Raw genomic sequence first — 19,894 nt, 5'->3', positions numbered from 1 at the left:
TTTTTGAGAAAGCATGTATACAAGTGGGGGAAGGGGAAAGGGAGGGAGAGGGGGAGGGAAGGAGGGGGAGAAGAGGAAGGGGAGGCGAGAGGGAGGAGGAGAGGAAGGAGAGAGGGAAAAAAGCGAGAGAAAGGAAGACAAAGGATCTGAAGCTAGGTCTGTGCCGACAGCAGAAAGCCTGATGCGATATGGGGCTTGAACTCACAAACTATGAGATCAGGACCTGATCTAAGTCAGTCGCTTAACCGACTGAGCCACCCAGGGGTCCCAACTCAGCACTCTTTTTGAGAGAACCCATCAGGCTACAGCGTTTTCTGCATAGTTCCTGATCCGATGTGCTCTTTCTTTCCACCCCAGGTGGGTCTCCACATAGTGTGATCTGACTTACTGCAGCTTATAAGGGGCTGGAAATGACAGGTGATAATTAAATGAATCTCTTAGATGTGCTCCCACCTTACCTTTGCCCTTGAGTACATTCAGAGGCAAAAAAATTATTTATTTATTAAAATTTTTTAATGTTTTTATTTATTTTTGAGACAGAGAGAGACAGAGCATGAGTGGGGAGGGGCAGAGAGAGAAGGAGACACAGAACTGGAAGTAGGCTCCAGGCTCTGAGCTAGCTGTCAGCACGGAGCCTGACGCAGGGCTCGAACCCACGAATGTGAGATCATGACCTGAGCCGAAGTCGCAGGCTGAACCGACTGAGTCACCCAGGTGCCCCTCAGAGGCAAAAAAATTTAAAAACACCTTTATTAATTTACAAAACCTAAACTGGCTTTCAAGTCCAATTATTTAGTGAATCAGTGCAGGTTAGCAAAAATCCAAAATCAAATTATTTTCAGAAGTATGGCAGTTCTAATGGGATAATTTGCAAAAAAAAAAAAAAAGAGATCCATTCTGACAGTCGCATGTGGACCTTGATCGTGATCTTGCTTCCTTTCTTCCCTACTGCTCCCATTATTCTTACCATGTTGTGCACACTTGAGATTTTATTTCCACTTTGCAGTTTAACTTTTTTTTTAAAAACCATATGCGGGCCCCTGGGGACTCAGTCAGTTAAGTGTCCAACTTGGGCTCAGGTCATGATCTTGCAGTTTGTGAGTTTGAGCCCGATGTCAGCTCTGTGCTGACAGTTCAGAGCCTGGAGCCTGCTTTGGATTCTAGATCTCCCTCTCTCTCTCTGCCTCTCCCCTGCTCATGCTCTGTCTCTCTCTCTCTCAAAATATTAAAAAAACTCCATATGCATCAACCCTAAGTTTTTACTTTGTCCCCACCTCTGTTATTTATTGGATCTTAAATCTTCCACTTTCTTGGATTCTTGGGGGCAGTTTACAGGCTACACATGCCTGAAAATGTTTTGCTCCCCCCTTGAGTGCTAGTTCAGCTGGGTGTAGGATTCAAGGTTAAAATTTTTTTTTCTTTCAGAACATAAAAGGGCTTGCTTTACTATCTTCCAGCATTGAGGGTTAATAATGGAGATGTCCAATGTCAAGCTGATTTTCATCCTGTTGTGATAACCTATTACCTTAGGTTAGAGGTAAATAGGTAGGATTTTCCTCTCATCTTTGGTATTCCAAAATCTTACCACAATGTGTCTAGATTTTTGAAATTATTATTTTTTTTTTGAGAGAGAGAAAGAGACAGAGAGAGAGAGTGGGAATGCACTGGGGAGAGACAGAGAGAAAGGGAGAGAAAGAATCCCAAGCAGGCTCCATGCTGTCAGCACAGAGTGGGGCTCAATCTCAGGAACCATGGGATCATGGCCTGAGTGAAAATCAAGAGTTAGATGCTTAAGAGACTGAGCCACCCAGGAGCCCCTAGATTTTTGAAATTCTGTTTCGTTTTTCATTCACGTTGCTTAGCATTCAGTGAACCTTATTGGTTTGAAGGCTGATGTCTTTCTTTAGGTCTGAATACCCACCTACCATCCAATTTGTTCATTGAGCACTTATTCACTCTTATCTGTGTTCTCCCTTTAAACTTCTGTCATACAGGTATTGGAATTTCTGGGTCTACCCTCCATATCTCATGACTTTTAAGTCACGTTTTCTATTTCCTTATCATTTCACACTAAGCTTTAGGGGAATTCTTTGGTTTGGTTTTCCATGTCACTCATTCCTCCTTACATTTGCATTTGTCTCAATATTCACCCCATCTTTTGAGTGTTTGAAGTTAATCTCAGTTTTTATCCATTGTAATTAACATTTTATGGACGATATACACTCTGTTATCTCTTTAGAGACAGAACTTGCAGATACTGGGGCAGCTGGCTGGTTTAGTGGGTGGAGCATGTGGATCTTGATCTCGGGGTTGTGAGTTCGAGCCCCATGTTGGTGTAGTTTACTTAAAAAAAAAGAGTTGTAGTTTATTATGTCTTCTTTATTTTCTCTATTGATTTCCCTTGGTTGTAGTTCTTCCAGGTTATGTTTGATGTTATTCTGTCGTGGTGTTGGTTTCTTCAAATGTTTGGCGATCCTTGGCCATCTGCCGCCCTTATGTCTAAAAACTCCTCCTAGCTTGCTTATTCTGTCCATCATGCCTGCCTGTGCTGATTATTGTGGTGGTGTGGGCTCTACTCCTCAGAGGGGGCAGCGGTGACCTGTCCTTCCTGGAGCATCAGTAGTCCCCGGGGTCACTGCCTAGCCTCTCTGGACCAGGTGCTCACACCCCCGGATTTAGCTTGGGGACAAGCGCTATGTTCCAGTGATGGCGATCTTTCTTATTTTCCCAAGCCATTATGAATTTTCTCCCTTTCCTTTTCTTTCTCTTTTTTGTCTTTTCTAATTAAACAAGACTTTTCTGTCATTTAATGGGATTTTGGTTAGGAGGGAGGTCAAATGGGGGTGCTCGGTCCTCCATCTGGCTCTGATCTACATTTTTAGCAAAACAACTAAGTTTGGAAGTTTGAAACTAACGACATTAGGGCTGAGAGATTTCTTAATGTAAATATATTTCAGCAGAGTTAATGAAAACTTGGAGTGCTTACAAAGTTGGATGTATTACATGTGTGACAAATTATATATAAACCAGATTTCATTTCCTGTTGTTTTTTTTTTTCAATCAGCAAAGAAAAAATGGCAAGAAAACCAAGTCTCCTGTATTTTAGCTACGCATTTTAAGGGATAATGCATATTTAAACATTTTAAGCATTTGCTGTTAAGATGAATAAAACTTTACAATAAAATCCCCCCAAAGCATAAAGTTCCAGCCAGCAATGAGCCCCTCGTTCAGATATGGTCCAGGCTTTGCCTCAGAGAGCCCGTCGGCCTCAAGCTGCTGCTGTTAGCAACCAAAGTGCCGTTTCCCTCACTTGTCTGCCATCACTATGGTGATTCTCGTTAAATAAAGTGAACAGTCCTGATCATGGGCAACAGCATCTTATCTGTCATTTTTCCTGTGGCTGTCAGTTTCCACCAAACAACAGCCATCTAGTCAATAAATATTTGTTGAATGCCTCCTATGTGCTCGATCCTAGAGGCACAAAGATTGAAGTGACAGAATGCTTTCCCTCAAGGAAGCTCTCTACAGGGAAGATAAGGCAAAAGACGTGGATTCTGTGGGTCATCAAAATAGGCATAGCAAAGGCGAAAAACAGATTCGGTGGATCAAAGTGGACCCCAACTTTACTGTAGTTACTGAATTTAAAGATGTCTTCTGTTTGCATAGGTATAGTTCTTTTATTTTTAGAATTTTATTTTTATTTTTTTAAATTTGTTATTTATTTTTGAGAAAGAGAGAGTGTGACCAGGGGAGGGGCAGAGAGAGAGAGAGAGAGAGAGAGAGAGAGAGAGAGAGAATCTAAAGCAGGGTTTGTGCCACCAGTGGGGAGCCTGACGTGGGGTTTGAACTCATGAAACTGGGAGATCATGACTTGAGCTGAAATCAAGAGTCAGATATTGGGGCGCCTGGGTGGCTCAGTCGGTTAAGTGTCTGACTTCGGCTCAGATCATGATCTCACGGTTCATGGGTTTGAGCCCCGCATCAGGCTCTGTGCTGACAGCTTGGAGCCTGGAACCTGCTTCGGATTCTGTGTCTCCTTCTCTCTGTCCGTTCCCTGCTTGTGCGCTCTCTCTTTCTCTCTCTCTCTCTCTCTCAAAAATAAATAAACATAAAAAAAAAGAGTCAGATGGTTAACTGAACTATCCAGGCACCCCAGGATAATCCTTTTACAATTTCTTTAATTTTTGGGAGGGAGATACATTACAGGGTTCAAAAATCAAGGGATATGCAAAGTTATTCTCATCGGCTCTTTCAAGTCTGCTCACACCCTCTCTGGGTAACCATTTTTATTAGAGTCTTGTTTCTACTTCTAATGTTTCCTTATGCAATTATATTTGAATATGTATTTTAATTTTCCTGTCCTAAAAATGGTGGCGAGCTGTATACATACCAATATATCCCCGACGGTCTTTCCATAGAGGTCCATAGAGGTCTCCCCTGTTGCCTCGCACAGATCCTCGGAGTCCCCTACATGGATGTCATAGCACATTAGCCAGGCGCCTATGGAGGGTCACTTGGGATGTTTCCAATCTTTTGCCATTACGACAAATGCCCCAGTGAATAATCATGTACATCTGCCATTTGTATGCGGGCAGAGGTGTTTGCAGAATTGATTTCCAGAAACAAGATTGCTGCCTCCAAGGGTACTTGCATCTATAATTTTGGCAGGTGTTGCCAGCTGTCGCCTCATAGGGGTTAAAGCATCTGACGCTCTCCCAGCGATGTCTGAGAGCACCTCTTTCTCCCTGGGGAGCAGATTTCTAATCCTTTCTTGGATTCCAGTCCCAAATAACCCTCCCTTCTCCCCACAGGCGTTGTGTTTGTTCTCGAGTGTTGTCCAGGTTTCTGTCAGCACGAGTGAAGCTGCTTCTAAGTGGACAGTGTGTTCTCCTTGCCTTGTGGTGCACCAGATGAGGGACCGTTGAAGGGAACCCAGAATGTTTCAGGGATGATGTGGGGCACCGGGTGGCTGGGGGCCAGGTTCGGGCTGCTGAGCAGTGGGAGGGAGGAGCAGGAACAGATTGTGGAGAACTTGGGCTGCCATACACCAAGAGCTTTGGATTTTTCCTGCAGGCCATGGGCAGCTCCCGAAGCTTTCATAGTGGAGGCAGGAGATGGGCAGATTTGAATCCCAGTGGTCTGTGAGGATGCAGAAGAGATGAGAGACCGTGATTTTTGACTCATAGTGTGAACCTGCTGACGTTTGCTATGGTAGTAAACGTGTAATATTGCCACTTGGCAGTGGTTACATCACATGGAGGGGTTCCGGGAGAGAATCCCTGAGCCAGTGGGGGGGGGCGGGTGATTTCTCTACTATGTTTGCTGATTGGAAGCGGTGAGGGGCCACTTTTCCACTCGGCTTCTCGAGAGCTGTCCTCATCATTGCCACTCAGCACACTTCAAGCTCACAAAGTGGCTGGAGCTTTTGAACCAAGGTTGCTTACTCGCTAATCTTGTGATATCAATTCCCACCTTGGAGGGAGAGCCAGTCCTCAGGGGGCCACCCCTTGTCCCAGACCCCTGTGAAGAGCAGGTGTCAGACCCAAGAAGGAAGCCCAGCTTTCTGAGTTTTGCTCGGTTGTTTTCTCCCCACACAGTGGCCTTGCCAAACACCATCGCCTGCCTCCTTGAGGGTGCTGGGAGCCGCGGGGCTGTGTGTGGTTTCCATGGCAGTGGGCAGCAGGGACTGGCAGCCAGGTGGCTCACTGGCTAGGCTCAGTGCTGGCTCACCTGCCTTGCTGTTGGCAGCCACCCGCTTCGCTCCTCTTAGCTCCTGGAGCTTTAGAATGTCTTTCGTTACCCCTTTATAAGTCTGATCTCTGTGGGAGAGGACCTTAAAGTTCTGAGCATATAAAAAGTGTGACTTTGTCTCTAAGCAGATTGAATAGCAGGAATTCAGAATGCCAGGGTGGAAAAGTACTGGGCGATGGCACGTCTCTCCGAAGCGAGGCTAGAACTCAGATGTGAGGCTGACTCGGATGGCTGAGCTTTAGGCAAAGCGGGGCAGGGGGAGCCCTCCACAGCGAAAAGGGAGGCTCGTCCCCTGCCCCCAAAGACCCCTGAGATTGTCCTCAGGGGTGTGGCCGGCACCAGGTTCTTAGCATTCAGGGCCCGCCCACCTTTGTTTCATCTGATTTCTTCACTTAATTAACTCAGGACACTGAGCCTGTTGTACTTACTCTCTGCAGCCCAGACACAACGGTGTTGTCTTTTGTCCCAGGTTTTCCAGGAAGGACACGTTATCACAGGATTCCAGGAATTGAGAGTCATGGGAGGGAAGGGAAGGATCTCAAGTGGAGAAGGAAGTCAAAGTCAGGTGCAAGTTCATCTGTGTTTTCTCAGCATGCGCATCTTGTCTTCCTGTCAGCAGGCTTGGCTGCTGTGTTTGCTGTCCCGTGTCATTGAGACTGGCCAGCTGGGCCTGCAGGGGACCCCAGGGGCCCCGCCCAGCAAGGAGGACACCAGGCTCCGGACTCGCCCTCCAGGTCATGGTGGGGGGCCAGAGCTTTATCTAACGAGTTAATGCCATGATAGGGATGGAGACAAAGGCTCAAGCTCAGGGACAAGGACGCGGATTTGGGAAATGAAGATGCTCCCAGCAAATTCCATCTGATCCAGTCATGAAGAAGCCGCTGGAACACAGAACAGCAAAACTCTTCTCACCTGCTTACGACCCCAGAGAAGTGGCTCCGAAGCCATTTCTTGGACATATTGAAGAATCCCCCACTAGAGCAAAACTTATTTTAGTATCAAGCACCACTGGGAAACACACACAGAAAAACCCCATTGAAGCCCGAATAGGAGAGCAGATTTATCTCGTTTTCTTAAGGGGCAAAATATCCTTTGTCCTAATCATCTGCAGTTAAGTCATGAACAGAGACAACGAAATTCCCTCCGGTAAACCCCCAAACTAATTAAACGCACTTCTTTGGTTCGTATTATGACTGGGAAAGAGGCAAGGCAAGAAGGAAAGACTGGGGAGATCAGTCTGTCCTATTATTCCTGGGAGAAATATTTTTGAGTACTTATTACGTTTTTCGGCTTGGAGGCAGGAACGGGGTGAAGCTGAGTTCGGGATTCGGGGAAGCAAGGTGGAAGCTGGAGGCCTGAGGACCTGGCCTTGGGCAGGTGAAGGGGTTGGGAGGAGGTAAAGTAGAAACAAAGGTGCAGAGGGGAGAGAGGTGAGAGAGGGAAGCCAGGTCCTGGCGTAGAGCTGGGGGGACCTGCTGGAGGAGGAGGTGTGGGGAGAGAGGGGCAGAGCCCATGGCTTAGCGGGGTGGGCTTCGTGCTGCTCGTGGAAGACGCCTTTAAACAGGGGAGGGGGGCTTCTCAGAGGCCATGCGGTTGGTGGGTGGAATGGGGAGGTCTAAGCTCTCATAGGGACAGGGAGCCCGGTGAGACGGTTGTGCTGAAGCCAGAAGGAGAAGAGGAAGGGGCAGAGGGTGGACGGCCGGGTGCAGACGTGAGAAATCGTGGGGTGGGCCGGCTGACGAGGAGTGAGAAGGACAAGACCCCTGGACTTCTGGCGTGGACAGCCGCAAGGCAGGCCCTGCAGTCCACCAAGATAAGGACCTGGTGGGAGGGTGCCTTGGTGGGCACGACGGTGGGGCAGCGTGAAGGAGAATGATGAGTTTGAAGTTTCTTTTTTAATGTTTTATTTATTTATTTACTTATTTTGAGAGAGAGTGTGAACAGGGGTGGGGCGGTGTGTGTGTGTGTGTGTGTGTGTGTGTGTGTGGACAGAGGATCTAAAGCAAGCTTTGCTCTGAGAGCAGAGAGTCCGATTCAGGGCTGGAACTCAAAAACCATGAGATGATGACCTGAGCAGAAGTCAGACGCTCTACTGACTGAGCCACCCCGGTTCCCTGAGGTTGAGTTTAACTAATAGTATTAGGTAGTATATTAGTCAGGGCCTGCCAGGGAGACAGAATCTGCCTATACACCAGGGAGAGAGAGAGAGAGAGAGAGAGAGAGAGAGAGAGAGAGAGAGAGAGAGAGAGAGAGGAGATTGATCGATTGCAAGGCTTACATGATTGTAGGCTGCCTAAGCAAGTCTGAGATCTGCCAGGGAAGCCCGAGGAGGGGCAGGCTGGGGCCATCAGGGAAGAGCTGACACTGATGTCCACAGGCAGAATCTCATGGAAAGTTGTGCTCTTGAGGCCTTTCATCCGATCAGATGAGGCCCGTCCAGATTATCCAGGATAATCCCCCTTACTTAAAGCTAACTGGTTATAGAGATAAATCACATCTGCTAAAAACCCTCTCGGCAACATGTAGGCAGGTGGAAGGCTGAATAGCCGGGTGCCACAGCCTACCCATGTCGACACATTACACTAGGCATCATAGACGGCAAATCACAGAATCGTGAAATACTCAAGTAGTCGGGGATGAGTCAAGTAAAAAGTGGGTTCCTCCCATCCCAAATTCAACCACGGTTAAGAGTGTCTCTAACTAGGGGCACCTGGGTAGCTGAGTGGGTTAAGCATCTGACATCGGCTCAGGTCGTGATCTCTGGATTCAGGAGTTCAAGTCCCCCGCTGGGCTCTGTGCTGACAGCTCCGTCTCTCCCTGCCCCTCTTCTGCTCGCATTCTGTCTCTCTCTTCTCAAAAATAAATCAACAAAAAATTTTTTAAAAAGTGTTTTCACTCATACTCGAAAGAAGGACTTGGACAGGAAATAGCTGCTGGCACTCTAGCACTTGGGTAGGAAGGGAAGCCATGGATCTTAGGAGAACCTAAAGAGAGTATCAAAGTCATGGACACAGGAAGAGAAGGGAACATTTTGGGGACACCATGCATAGGGGACAGAACTCGTGGGGATATCATGGGGCCCTGCTCTGCAGAATCCCAGTGAGCTCGGACATGGCAAGTCCAGAGAAAGTGCCCATGAAGACAGACTGGATGAATGGCAGATGGACAGAGAGCTGGGCTGGGCTGGCTGGCAAAGTGGGAGGAGTCACCTCACCCGGGCCAGGCGAGGGTTCTGCTAATAGCCGACCCAGGGGAGGTTGAGGAAGCAGGAGTCAAAGCTTCTGCTCTGGGCCTCGGAGAACAGAGGCCAGGGGTCCCTGGCACTTTGCTCAGCATTAGCCTTGGTGAGTTTCTGGCTGAGCAGGGTTTCCCTGGAGCCTCATTTGGGGTTGCGTATAGGAACCTGAGGATAAGAGGCTGGTGCTATAGGAAAAGAGAGGAGTGGACTCGGCCCATGGCAAGAGGAGACATGAGGAAGAAAGATGGCCAGTGAGACCTTCTCAGAGGGCCTTTTGCAGACATCAGTTTGATGCTGCCTCTTGTTGTACATGAGGGTGGCCCCCCGTTACTCCTCCATGTCTCCCATAAATATGCCCAAATCTGGAGGGGCGGTGACACAGAATGACATGTTAACTGAGTGTGCATTGAGGTCTGGGCGATGTGCCAGCCCCCTGTGATTTGCAGGGATCTTTGGGGGTCACACGGTTCCTTCCCCGGAGCAGGGTCTCTCTCTCTCAGAGCTCCCATGACAGGGAAGCCCAGGGCACTTGGCAGGGACAGCACCGACTCTCCAAAGTCACTTCAAATGGGAAGAATGTTCCCTCTAATGAGCAACTTGTCTCCTGGGCCTGGAATTGCCTCTTTCTGGTTTGGCTTCTGAGGAGAGAGGAGCCAGTCTCAAGACAGCTCTGTATGAAGCTCTTTATGGAAATAGCTCTCTTGTCTGCCATCCTCTCTTTCCGGGGCCTTCTTTCTTGGTCTCCTTGGCTGCTCTGATGACAGGTTTTAGCCTCCCACTGTTTTGGGCACACTTACCCGAAAGTCCTTATGTGCTATAAGAAAGAACTTGTTTGCTTTTTGTCTTGGGTTCCTGGGAGGAAGCTTAAAATTTTTTTTAAAATTAATTAAATAGTTTATTACCAAGTTGGTTTCCATATAATACTCAGGGCTCTTCCCCACATGTGCCCCTCTCCATGACCGTCACCCCCCTTTCGCTTCCCCCCTCTCTCCTCAGTCCTCAGTTTGTTTTCAGTGTTCCAGAGTCTTTTATGATTTGCCTCCCTCCCTCTCCCTAACTCTTCCCCTTCCTTTCCCCTTACCCATGGTCCCCTGTTATGTTTCTCCTGTTAGATCTATGCAGGAAGCTTCTAAGCACTTGGAATTTTCTGAGTGACAGGAGAGTTTTGGTTATTCATGGTGGCCCTTGGACCACACCTCAGTTCACGCTAACAAGATGACTCAGGAAGACACCCCTCCCCCCATGGGATTGGAGGATTAGGGCTTTGAGCCCAACTGCCCGACCTCTGGGGCTGGAAGAGGTGCTGGAGATGAAGTTTAACCACACTTGGCCAATGATCCAAGCAGCCTCACTGTGTGATGAAACCCCAATAAAAACTCTGGGAGCTGAGGTTCAGGTGAGCTTCTTGGCTGGTGAGCACAGGGAGGGTGTTGAGTCCTGAGGCCCCAGACCTTGCCTTATGTGTCTCTTCTTTTGGCTGATTCTGACTTATATCCTTTATAATAAGACTAAATAGTACTTTCCTGAGTTCTGTGAGCCATTCTAGTGAATTACTGACACTGAGGGGGTCATGGGAACCCCCAAATTTGTAACCCACTGGTCAGAAGTGCAGGTGGCCTGGGGACTCCCAGACTCACAGAGGTGAGAGAAGGCTTGTTGGGGTCCGTGCTTTAACTTGTGGACTCTGATGCTAGTTCTTGATGGTTGGCATCAGAACTGGACGGCAGTATTGCATCCTGGCTCCATAATCCCAGAAAAACATGTGGTACTGAGCATGCAAGAGGGCAGGATCCGCTGCCCCTCGGTGAGAAAGTCACATTAGTGCAGCCTAGGGGCCCCCCCGTGCTGTGGGCTGGGACAGCTCCCTGTGCCCTCTTGCATGAGCTGTGGTCAGGACTGAGTTACTTCACCAAGCTCTGTGGAGCCCCTGGGATGGGGGGTTTAGGCAAGAGCTAAGTTCTAAGTCTCCACGCATCTGGTTCTAAAATCCATATAGAGCAATGAGAAGCCTGACCCCCTTCTTCCGCCCCGAGTGACATAACAAAACTGTATCTTTAGTGAATCTGGGAGACAGAGGAAAGCTCCAAGCCTCAAATTACATTTAACTGTAGCCAAAGCTCTCACAGTGGGGTAACAGGACTGGAAGGGGGAGCGGGGAGGAGTCTAAGGGGCAGGTCCTGGAAGGTGAGGAGCCCACCCTGAAGGGGAACTGCTGTGAACAGGACTGATAATTAGTGGGAGGAGGTGAGAGAAGGAGTGCAAGGGCCTCCAGTGGGCTCAGAAGTAGCCAACCTAGAAAGAACCCCTTTGGGAAGAGAGTGCATCCCGGAAGGCAGATGCAGCATTGCTTGGGGCAGCTGCTCGTGAGGGGGTGAGAGGAGCTCAGGACTTGGGAAGGAACCCTCTTTTAGCTTTAGTTTGCTCCCCCTGCCCCCCTCCCCAGTATCTTAAAGATAGAATGTTAGGTTATTGATTTGAGATCTTTCTTTCTCTTTCTTTTCTTCCTTCCTTCCTTCTCTCCTTCCTTCCTTCCTTCCTTCCTTCCTTCCTTCCTTCCTTCCTTCCTTCCTTCCTCCTTCCTTCCTTCCTTCCTTCCTTCCTTCCTTCCTTCCTTCCTTCCTTCTTTCTTTCTTTCTTTCTTTCTTTCTTTCTTTCTTTCTTTCTTTCTTTCTTTCTTTCTTTCTTTCTTTCTTCTTTCTGTCTCCTTTCTTTTCTACCTTCTTCCTTTTCCTCCTCCTCCTCCTCCTCCCCCTCCTCCTCCTTCTTCTCTTTCTTCTTCTTTCTCCTTTTAAAGATTTATTTATTTTTGAGAGAGTGTAAGCAGGGGAGGGGCGAGGGGGGGACAGAGGATCCAAAGTGGGCTCTGCACTGGCAGGCTGACAGCAAGTGAGCCCGATGTGGGGCTTTAACTCATGAATCAAGAGATCATGACCTGAGTGGAAGCTGGACACTCAACTTACTGAACCACCAGGGGTCCTGAGATCTTCCTTCTTTCTTAACATAGGCAGTTGCAGTATAGCTTTCCCTCTAGGTGCTGTTTTAGCTGCCTACCGTAAGTTTTGGTATGTTGTGTCTCCATTTTCATTCATCTCAAAATATTTTCTGATTTCCCTTTGCATTCTTTTTAAAAATTTTAATATTTTATTTACTTTTGAGAGACAGAGAAAGAGAATGAGCTGGGGAGAGGCAGAGAGAGAGAGGGAAACACAGAACTTGAAGCAGGCTCTAGGCTCTGAGCTGTAAGCAAAGAGCCCGATGTGGGGCTTGAACCCACGAACTGTGGGATCATGACCTGAGCCACCCAGGCGCCCCTGCCTTGCATTCTTTCTTTGACCCTTTGGTCATCTAGGAGTATGTTGTTTAATTTCCATGTATTTGTAAACTCTGGAAGAGCCCTTTCAGACTGGCAGCCAGGCTCAGGAGAGCCCGTAGGTGGAAGAAACCATCCTTCATAGCTGCAGAGGGGGGAGCCCTGGAGGCATGTCCCCCAACACCACCAACACCTGGGATTCCGCAGCTGGTTCAAGAACATAGAGCTCACTTAGTTTTTAATATATTTTTTAAAGTTTATTGTTTTTTGAGAGACAGAGAGAGAGATTGTGGGAGGGGCAGAGAGAGAAGGAGACACAGAATCTGAAGCAGGCTCCAGGCTCTGATTTGTCAGCACAGAGCCTGATGCGGGGTCAAAGCCATGAACCATGAGATTATGACCTGAGCTGAAGTCGGACACTTAACCAACTGAACCACCCAGGTGCCCTACAGAGCTCACTTAAATATCAGGAACACAACATCAGAAAAGGAAAAATAGACTTTTTCTGCAGGTGAAGAAAGTGCATAAGAAAAATGTTGCTAAAGTTGAGGAAAAATTATACCCTAATCTCCCAACATATAATAATAATAATAATAATAATAATAATAATAGTAATAATGGATACTTCAGTGAAGTAGTTGAAGCTATGACAAAAGACAACATAGTAGAAATTTAGGATCTTGGGATAGAAATAACCAGACAAGAGGCTATCGGTGGCTCAGTTCATTGAGTGTGCAACCCTTGATTTCAGCTCAGGTCATGATCTCATGGTTTGTGAGTTCAAGCCCTGAGTGGGGGCCTTGCTGACAGTTCAGAATCTGCTTGGGAATCTCTCTCTCTCTCTCTCTCTCTCTTTCTCCCCCACTCGCACACATACACACTCTCTCTAAACAAACAAACAAACAAACAAACAAACAACAACAGAAATAGCCAGACAAGAAGAAGACAAGAAGAGATGGATGGATAGTGGGTGGACATTAGGGACTGGTAGAAGTTTGGAAAGAGAAGAATAAACAAAATAATTTCAGAAATGAACACTAAATTAAAACGAGCTTAAGAGAAGGATGGAACAGAAAGCACAATAAAGCATATAGAGGTGAGGTTAGAAATGAAAAAAAAAAAAGAACATGAAATAGAAATAAAGGGATGAAAAAGATTAAACCGGGATCGATTATGAAAAAAGTTGAAATGGACCAAAAAGATTATTGGGCGTCTTCAACAGAAAACTCTGCTTTGGAGTGTAATGAAAACCTAAGCACCACCTTCTGGATTGCTCTCTCCTGGGTTTGAGCCGTTCATTGTCTTTGTGCTATTTTATAATCTTGTAAAGGGCAGCTAACCAATAGCAATGCAAGTGGTTTTTATATGCAAATGAACTCTTTCTGAAGGAAGGAACCATTGATGCTCTTTTGTGGTGGGCGGAATAATGGTCCTCTGAGGACTGGTGTCCTAATCCCTGCAATGTGTGAATGCCATTACTTTACATGGCAAAGGGGGTTGTGCAGAATGATTATCTGCACATGCAAAAGAATGAAGGTGGGCCTTTATCAATCATATGCAAAAATTAAGTCAAAATGGGTAATAGATCTAACTGTAAGAGCCAAAGCTATAAAACACTTAGATGAAATTACTGGGGAAATTTTTCATGACATTGGATTTTGCAATAATTTCTTGGGTATGACACTAAAGGAACAGGAAACAAAAGAAAAAATGGACAAATTGGCCTTCCATCAAAATGAAAAATATTATTTATTTATTTGAGTGGGGGAGAGGGGCAGAGGGAGAGAAAGAGGCTTCGTTCTCAGCACAGAACCCAGCACAGGGCTCAATCCCATGGCCCTGGGATTATGATCTGAGCTGAAATCAAGTCAGACATTCAACTGACTGAACCAAGCAAAATTAAAAACCGAATCAACAAAATAAAAAGGTAGCCCATGAAGTGGAGGAAAATATTTGCAAATCTCCTATCTGATAAAGGATTGATATCCAGATTATATAGAGAACGTCTAACACGTAATAACAAAAAAGTCACAGAACTCAATTCAAAATTAGGGAAAGAACTTGGACAGACATTTCTCCAAAGAACATATTTAAATGACCAGCAAACACATGAAAATACCTAATATCAATAATCATAAGGGAAATGCAAATAAAAACCACAATGAGATACCGCTTCACACCCATTAGAATGGCTATGATCTAAAAAACAAGGGGTGCCTGGGTGGCTCTACAGTAGGTTAAGCGTCCAGCTTTGGCTCAGGTCATGATCTCACGGTTTGTGGGTTCGAGCCCCATGTCGGGCTCTGTGCTGACAGCTAGCTCAGAGCCTGGAGCCTGCTTCGGATTCTGTGTCTACCTCTCTCTCTGATCCTCCCCTGCTCGCGCTGTCTCTGTCTTTCAAAAATAAATTAAAAAAACATTAAAAAAAAAACAAAAAAAGCAAAAGAACCCAGAAAATCCTTGCACGTTGCTGGTGGGAATGGAAAATGATGCAGCCACTATGGAAAGCAGTGAGGTAGCTCTTCAAAATATTAGATGTGGAATTATCATTTGACGCAGCAATTTCACTTCTGAGTATACACACAAAGAATTGAAAGCAAGGACTTGAACAGATATTTGTACATCATGTTCATACAGCATTACTCACAATAGCCAAAGGCGGGAGCAACCCAAGTGTCCATGAATAGATGAATGGATAAACAAAATGTGGGTATATTCATACAACGAAATATTACCAGCTTTAAAAGGGAAGGAAGTTCTGATACTTGCTACAACATAGATTGAAGATGTTTTGAAGTCAGATTGAAGTCAGATATGCCCGGCACGAAAGGACAAATACTATGTGATTTTGCTGATATGAGATACCCAGGGTAGTCCGTTTCGTAGAGACAAGAAAGTAGAACAGTGGTTCCAAAGGACTGGGAGCAGGAGGACGGAGGGAGTTAGTGTTTAATGGGTAGAGTGTCTGTTGAGGATGGTGAAAATGTTCTGTAGATGTGTGGTAGTGACGTGCTTGATGCTACTGAGCTGTACACTCAAAAGTGGTTATAATGCAGGGGGTGCCTGGGTGGCTCAGTCAATGAAGCATCTGACTCTTTTTTTTTTTTTAAATTTATAATAGTGTATTGTCAAATTGGTTTCCATATAACACCCAGTGCTTCTCCCCACAAGTGCCCCCCACCATGACCATCACCCCCTTCCTCCCTCCCCCTCCCCCTTCAGTCCATGGTTCGTTTTCAGTATTCAGTAGTCCCTCATGATTTGTGTCCCTCACTCTCCCCAACTCTCTTTCCCCCTTCCTCTCCCCATGGTCCCCTGCCAGGTCTCTCCTGTTAGACCTATGAGTGCAAACATATGGTATCTGTCCTTCTCTGCCTGACTTATTTCACTTAGCATGACACCCTCAAGGTCCATCCACTTTGCTACAAATGGCCAGATTTCATTCTTTCTCATTGCCATGTAGTATTCCATTGTGTATCTATACCACATCTTCTTGATCCACTCATCAGGTGATGGACATTTAGGCTCTTTCCATGATTTGACTATTGTAGAAAGTGCCGCTCTGAACATTGGGGTGCATGTGCTCCTAAGGCATTCGACTCTTGATCTGAGTTCAGGTATTGATCTTAGGGTCTTGAGTTCAAACCCCACATTGGGCTCCACACTAGGTGTGAAGCCTACTTAAAAAAATTGGTTACAATGGTAAATATTTTATATATTTTTATCACGATAAAATAAATAAATTAAAATTTATCTTATAATAAAAAGTGATATGTAGAGAAAACCAGTAAGAGAGGCTCAATAGCTACATAATTGAAATTTTTTTTAAAATTTGAATTCCAGTTAGTTAACATATAGGGTAGTATTGGTTTTAGGAGTAGAATTTAGTGATTCATCACTTACATATAATACCCAATGTTTATCACAAGTGCCCTCCTTAATGCCCATCACCTATCTAGCCCATCCCCCCACTCTCTTCCCTTCCAGCAACCCTCCGTTTGTTCTCTGTATTTAGGAGTCTCTTATGTTTTGCCTCCTTCTCTGTTTTTATTTTATTTTTCCTTTCCTTTTCCTGTGTTCATTTGTTTTCTTTCTTAAATTCCACATATGAGTGAAATCGTATGATATTTGTCTTTCTTTGGCTAATTTCACAAAGCATAATACCCTCTAGTTCCATCCCTGTTGTTGTAAATGGCAAGATTTCATTCTTTTTGATCACCAAGTAATATTCCATTATATATATAACCCACTTCTTCTTTATCCATTCATCAGTTGATGGACATTTGGCTATTGTTGATACCACTGCTATAAACATTGGGGTGCATGTGCCTCTTAGAGTCAGCATTTTTGTATCCTTTAGATAAATACCAAATAGTGCAATTGCTGGGCCACAGGGTAGCTCTCCTTTCAATTTTTTGAGGCACCTTGATACTGTTTTCCAAAGTGGCTGCACCAGTTTGCATTCCCACCAGCAGTGCAAAAGGGCTCCTCTTTGTCCACATGCTCGCCAACTCCTGCTTTTTTTCTGAGTTGTTAATGAGAGTCATTTTGACAGGTGTGAGGTGGTATCTCATTGTGGTTTTGATTTATATTTCCATGACGATGAGTGTCATGAGCATCTTTTCATGTGTCTGTTAGCCATCTGGATGTCTTCTTTGGAAAAGTGTCTATTCATGTCTTTTGCCCATTTCTTCACTGAATTATTTGTTTTTTGGGTGCTGAGTTTGATATGTTTTTTATATGCATAATTGGAATCTAAAGGGAAGAAATCAAAAGAATGAATCAGAACAAACATTTAAAAAAATAATTTAAGGGGCACCTGGGTGCCTCAGTCAGTTAAGCGTCCGGCTTCAGCTCAGGTCCTGATCTCATGGTTCGTGGGTTCAAGCCCCATGTCAGGCTCCGTGCTGACAGCTAGCTCAGAGCCTGGAGCCTGCTTCGGATTCTGTGTCTCCTTCTCTCTCTGACCCTCCCCTGCTCACGCTGTCTCTCTCTGTCTCTCAAAAATAGATTACAAAACATTTTTAAAAAATTAAAAAAATAATTTAAGAAAGCTGCCGGGAAACACAGATTTTAGTCTACACATTGAGAATGCACAATATATTCGGGAAAATTGACAAAGAATGTCAATACTGCTACCTGTCTTAGAAAACGAAGTGGACTTCAAAGATAAAGGAAGGCTCCTGCACAGTCAGGCAAGGATGTGACTTGAGGGAAAGAAAACCAGTTTGGCATCACATTTCTCCATAGCTCAAGGTCAACACAAAGTCAGAAGACAGTGTGGGAACAGCCATAAGATTGCCAATAAGAGAAAATGTGAGCTGAGGCTTGTCTAGCTGAGTTAAACTGCATGAGGGCTAGAAAGTATTAAACATTCAATATCATCAACCACAGGGTTCCCTTGAGCACTTGCCTGAGAATCTATATGAGGTTCACTGAGCATGAGATGACAGGAAACTCGGGCAAAAGCTCTGATGGTGAGCACCGGGTATGAGTAATTGCCGAGCTAATACTAATGTTGTATGTCCCGACAGTGTAGATAGAACCAACTTACAAGACATGGGAGGAAAAGGGACAGTAGAATGAAAAAAAAAAAAAGGTGTAGAAGGAATAAACAAAAAAGTAGAAAGAAGCAGAATAAGTTTGCAGGTTGCCTTGAAGCTATTTATTATTTATTTTTTTAATTAAGTGTTTTTATTTTGATTCCAGTATCGTTCACATACAGTGTGATATTAGTTTCACGTGTACAATATAGTGATTTAACACTTCTATACATCATCATAACAAACCATCAGTTTGTTCTCTATAGTTTGTTCTATACAGTTTGTTGGGCTCTGTGCTGACCATTCAGAGCCTGGAGTCTGTTTTGGATTCTGTCTCCCTCTCTGCCCCTCCCTGGCTTGCACTCTGTCTCTCTCTCTCAAAAATAAATAAACATTAAAAAATTGTTTTAAAAGATACTGTTATTTTTTAAAATTTTATTTGAGAGAGAGAGAGAGAGATCAAGAGAGCGAGCAGAAGTGGGGGAGGGGGGCAGAGGGAGAGAGTGAATCCCAAGCAGGCTCCATGCTCAGCACAGAGCCTGACGCAGGGCTCAATCCCATGAAACTGAGATCGTGACCTGAGCGGAAATCAAGAGTCAGGTGCTCAGCTGACTGAGCCAACCGGGTGCCCCAAAAGCTAAAGGTATTTTTTAAACCAACTAACCAAGAGGTAAGATTTTAAGCATATTTAAGAGGCAAAGGTAAGCAAAGATAAAGAAAGCATTAGGCAAACAAAGGTAAAGAAAAAGAAGCCCAATATCCTAAATTGGGATATAGAGAACAGGGAAGAAATAGGAAAGAGGGAGCTATAAGCTTTTTTTTTTTTTTTTTCCTTCCTGCTCTTCATAGCAGGAAAGCAATAAACACCTGAAACAGGAGGGCAAGAGTTGTTACATAAAGATGTAACACATGAGCACTGCTCTGGCTTGTTGTTTGGCTGTGGCTGAGGGGCCGGCAGCTCCGGCACCACATGACCGACTCGTTCCTCTCAGTTTCAGGTCCTGGGGACACAGGGCTGGGGGGAGGGGGCGGGGAGAAAGATTTAACATGTAAGTTTATTCATAATTTTAGTTTATTAAATTTTTTTAAAAATAATGTTTTTTTAATTTATTTTGAGGGAGAGAGAAAGAGAGCGAGCACGGAGGAGGGGCAGAGAGGGAGCGAGCACCCCAAGCAGGCTCTGTGCTGTAAGTGCAGAGGCTGACCCAGGGCTCCATCTCACAAATTGTGAGAGGGGCGCCTGGGTGGCTCAGTTGGTTAAGTGTCCAACTTCGTTTCAGGTCATGATCTCACGGTTTGTGGGTTCGAGCCCCACATCGAGCTCTGTGCTGACAGCTCAGAGCCTGGAGCCTGCTTTGGATTCTGTGCCTCCTTCTCTCTGTCCCTCCCTGCTCATGTTCTCTCTCTCTCTCTCTCAAAAATGAATAAACATTAAAAAAATTTGAAAAAAGTATTAAATGAGCCAAAGAAAGATATTTATGATGCTGAAGTGTACAATTCTCAACAAAGATATAATAGTTACAGGTAGCAGCAAGTGTTGGAAAAGCTGGGAACCGTTTGGAAAGATACAAAGTTGAAGTCGTACCTCACAGTGCTCATGATGATAAGTTTTAAATGGATCAAAGATTTGAATTCAAAAAGTGAAATCCTAAAATTACTAGAAGATCACATGGCAAATTTTTTATAACCTTTGAAATGGGGACAGCCTCTCTATCACTCAAAGTTAAAAGCCATCAAATAGGTCTGATAAATGTGATTATATTAAGACGAATTTTCTATTCTGCTTCTGGGGAAGATGGAATAGATATACTTTCCCTATTCCTCCCAAGTACAAACTAAAACTCCTAGAAGACAGATATAAAGTGGAGAGATAAAGGCGGGTTGATGAAAGTTCTCAACAAAGCCCTCTGTCTGTGGCTAAAGGACTCGGAGAGACAGCCTAGCAAGACAGAAAACTTGTAGACAGTAGCTGCTCTACTTCCACCAAACTCCACGGGAAAAATCATCCCTCTCCCCCTCCGCTCCCCCACTGCCATCTTCAAAGGCTGTGTG

Source organism: Suricata suricatta, chromosome 6, assembly GCF_006229205.1.
Source record: "Suricata suricatta isolate VVHF042 chromosome 6, meerkat_22Aug2017_6uvM2_HiC, whole genome shotgun sequence".
NCBI classification, from domain to species: domain Eukaryota; kingdom Metazoa; phylum Chordata; class Mammalia; order Carnivora; family Herpestidae; genus Suricata; species Suricata suricatta.
Note: the sequence above shows the minus strand (reverse complement) of the source record.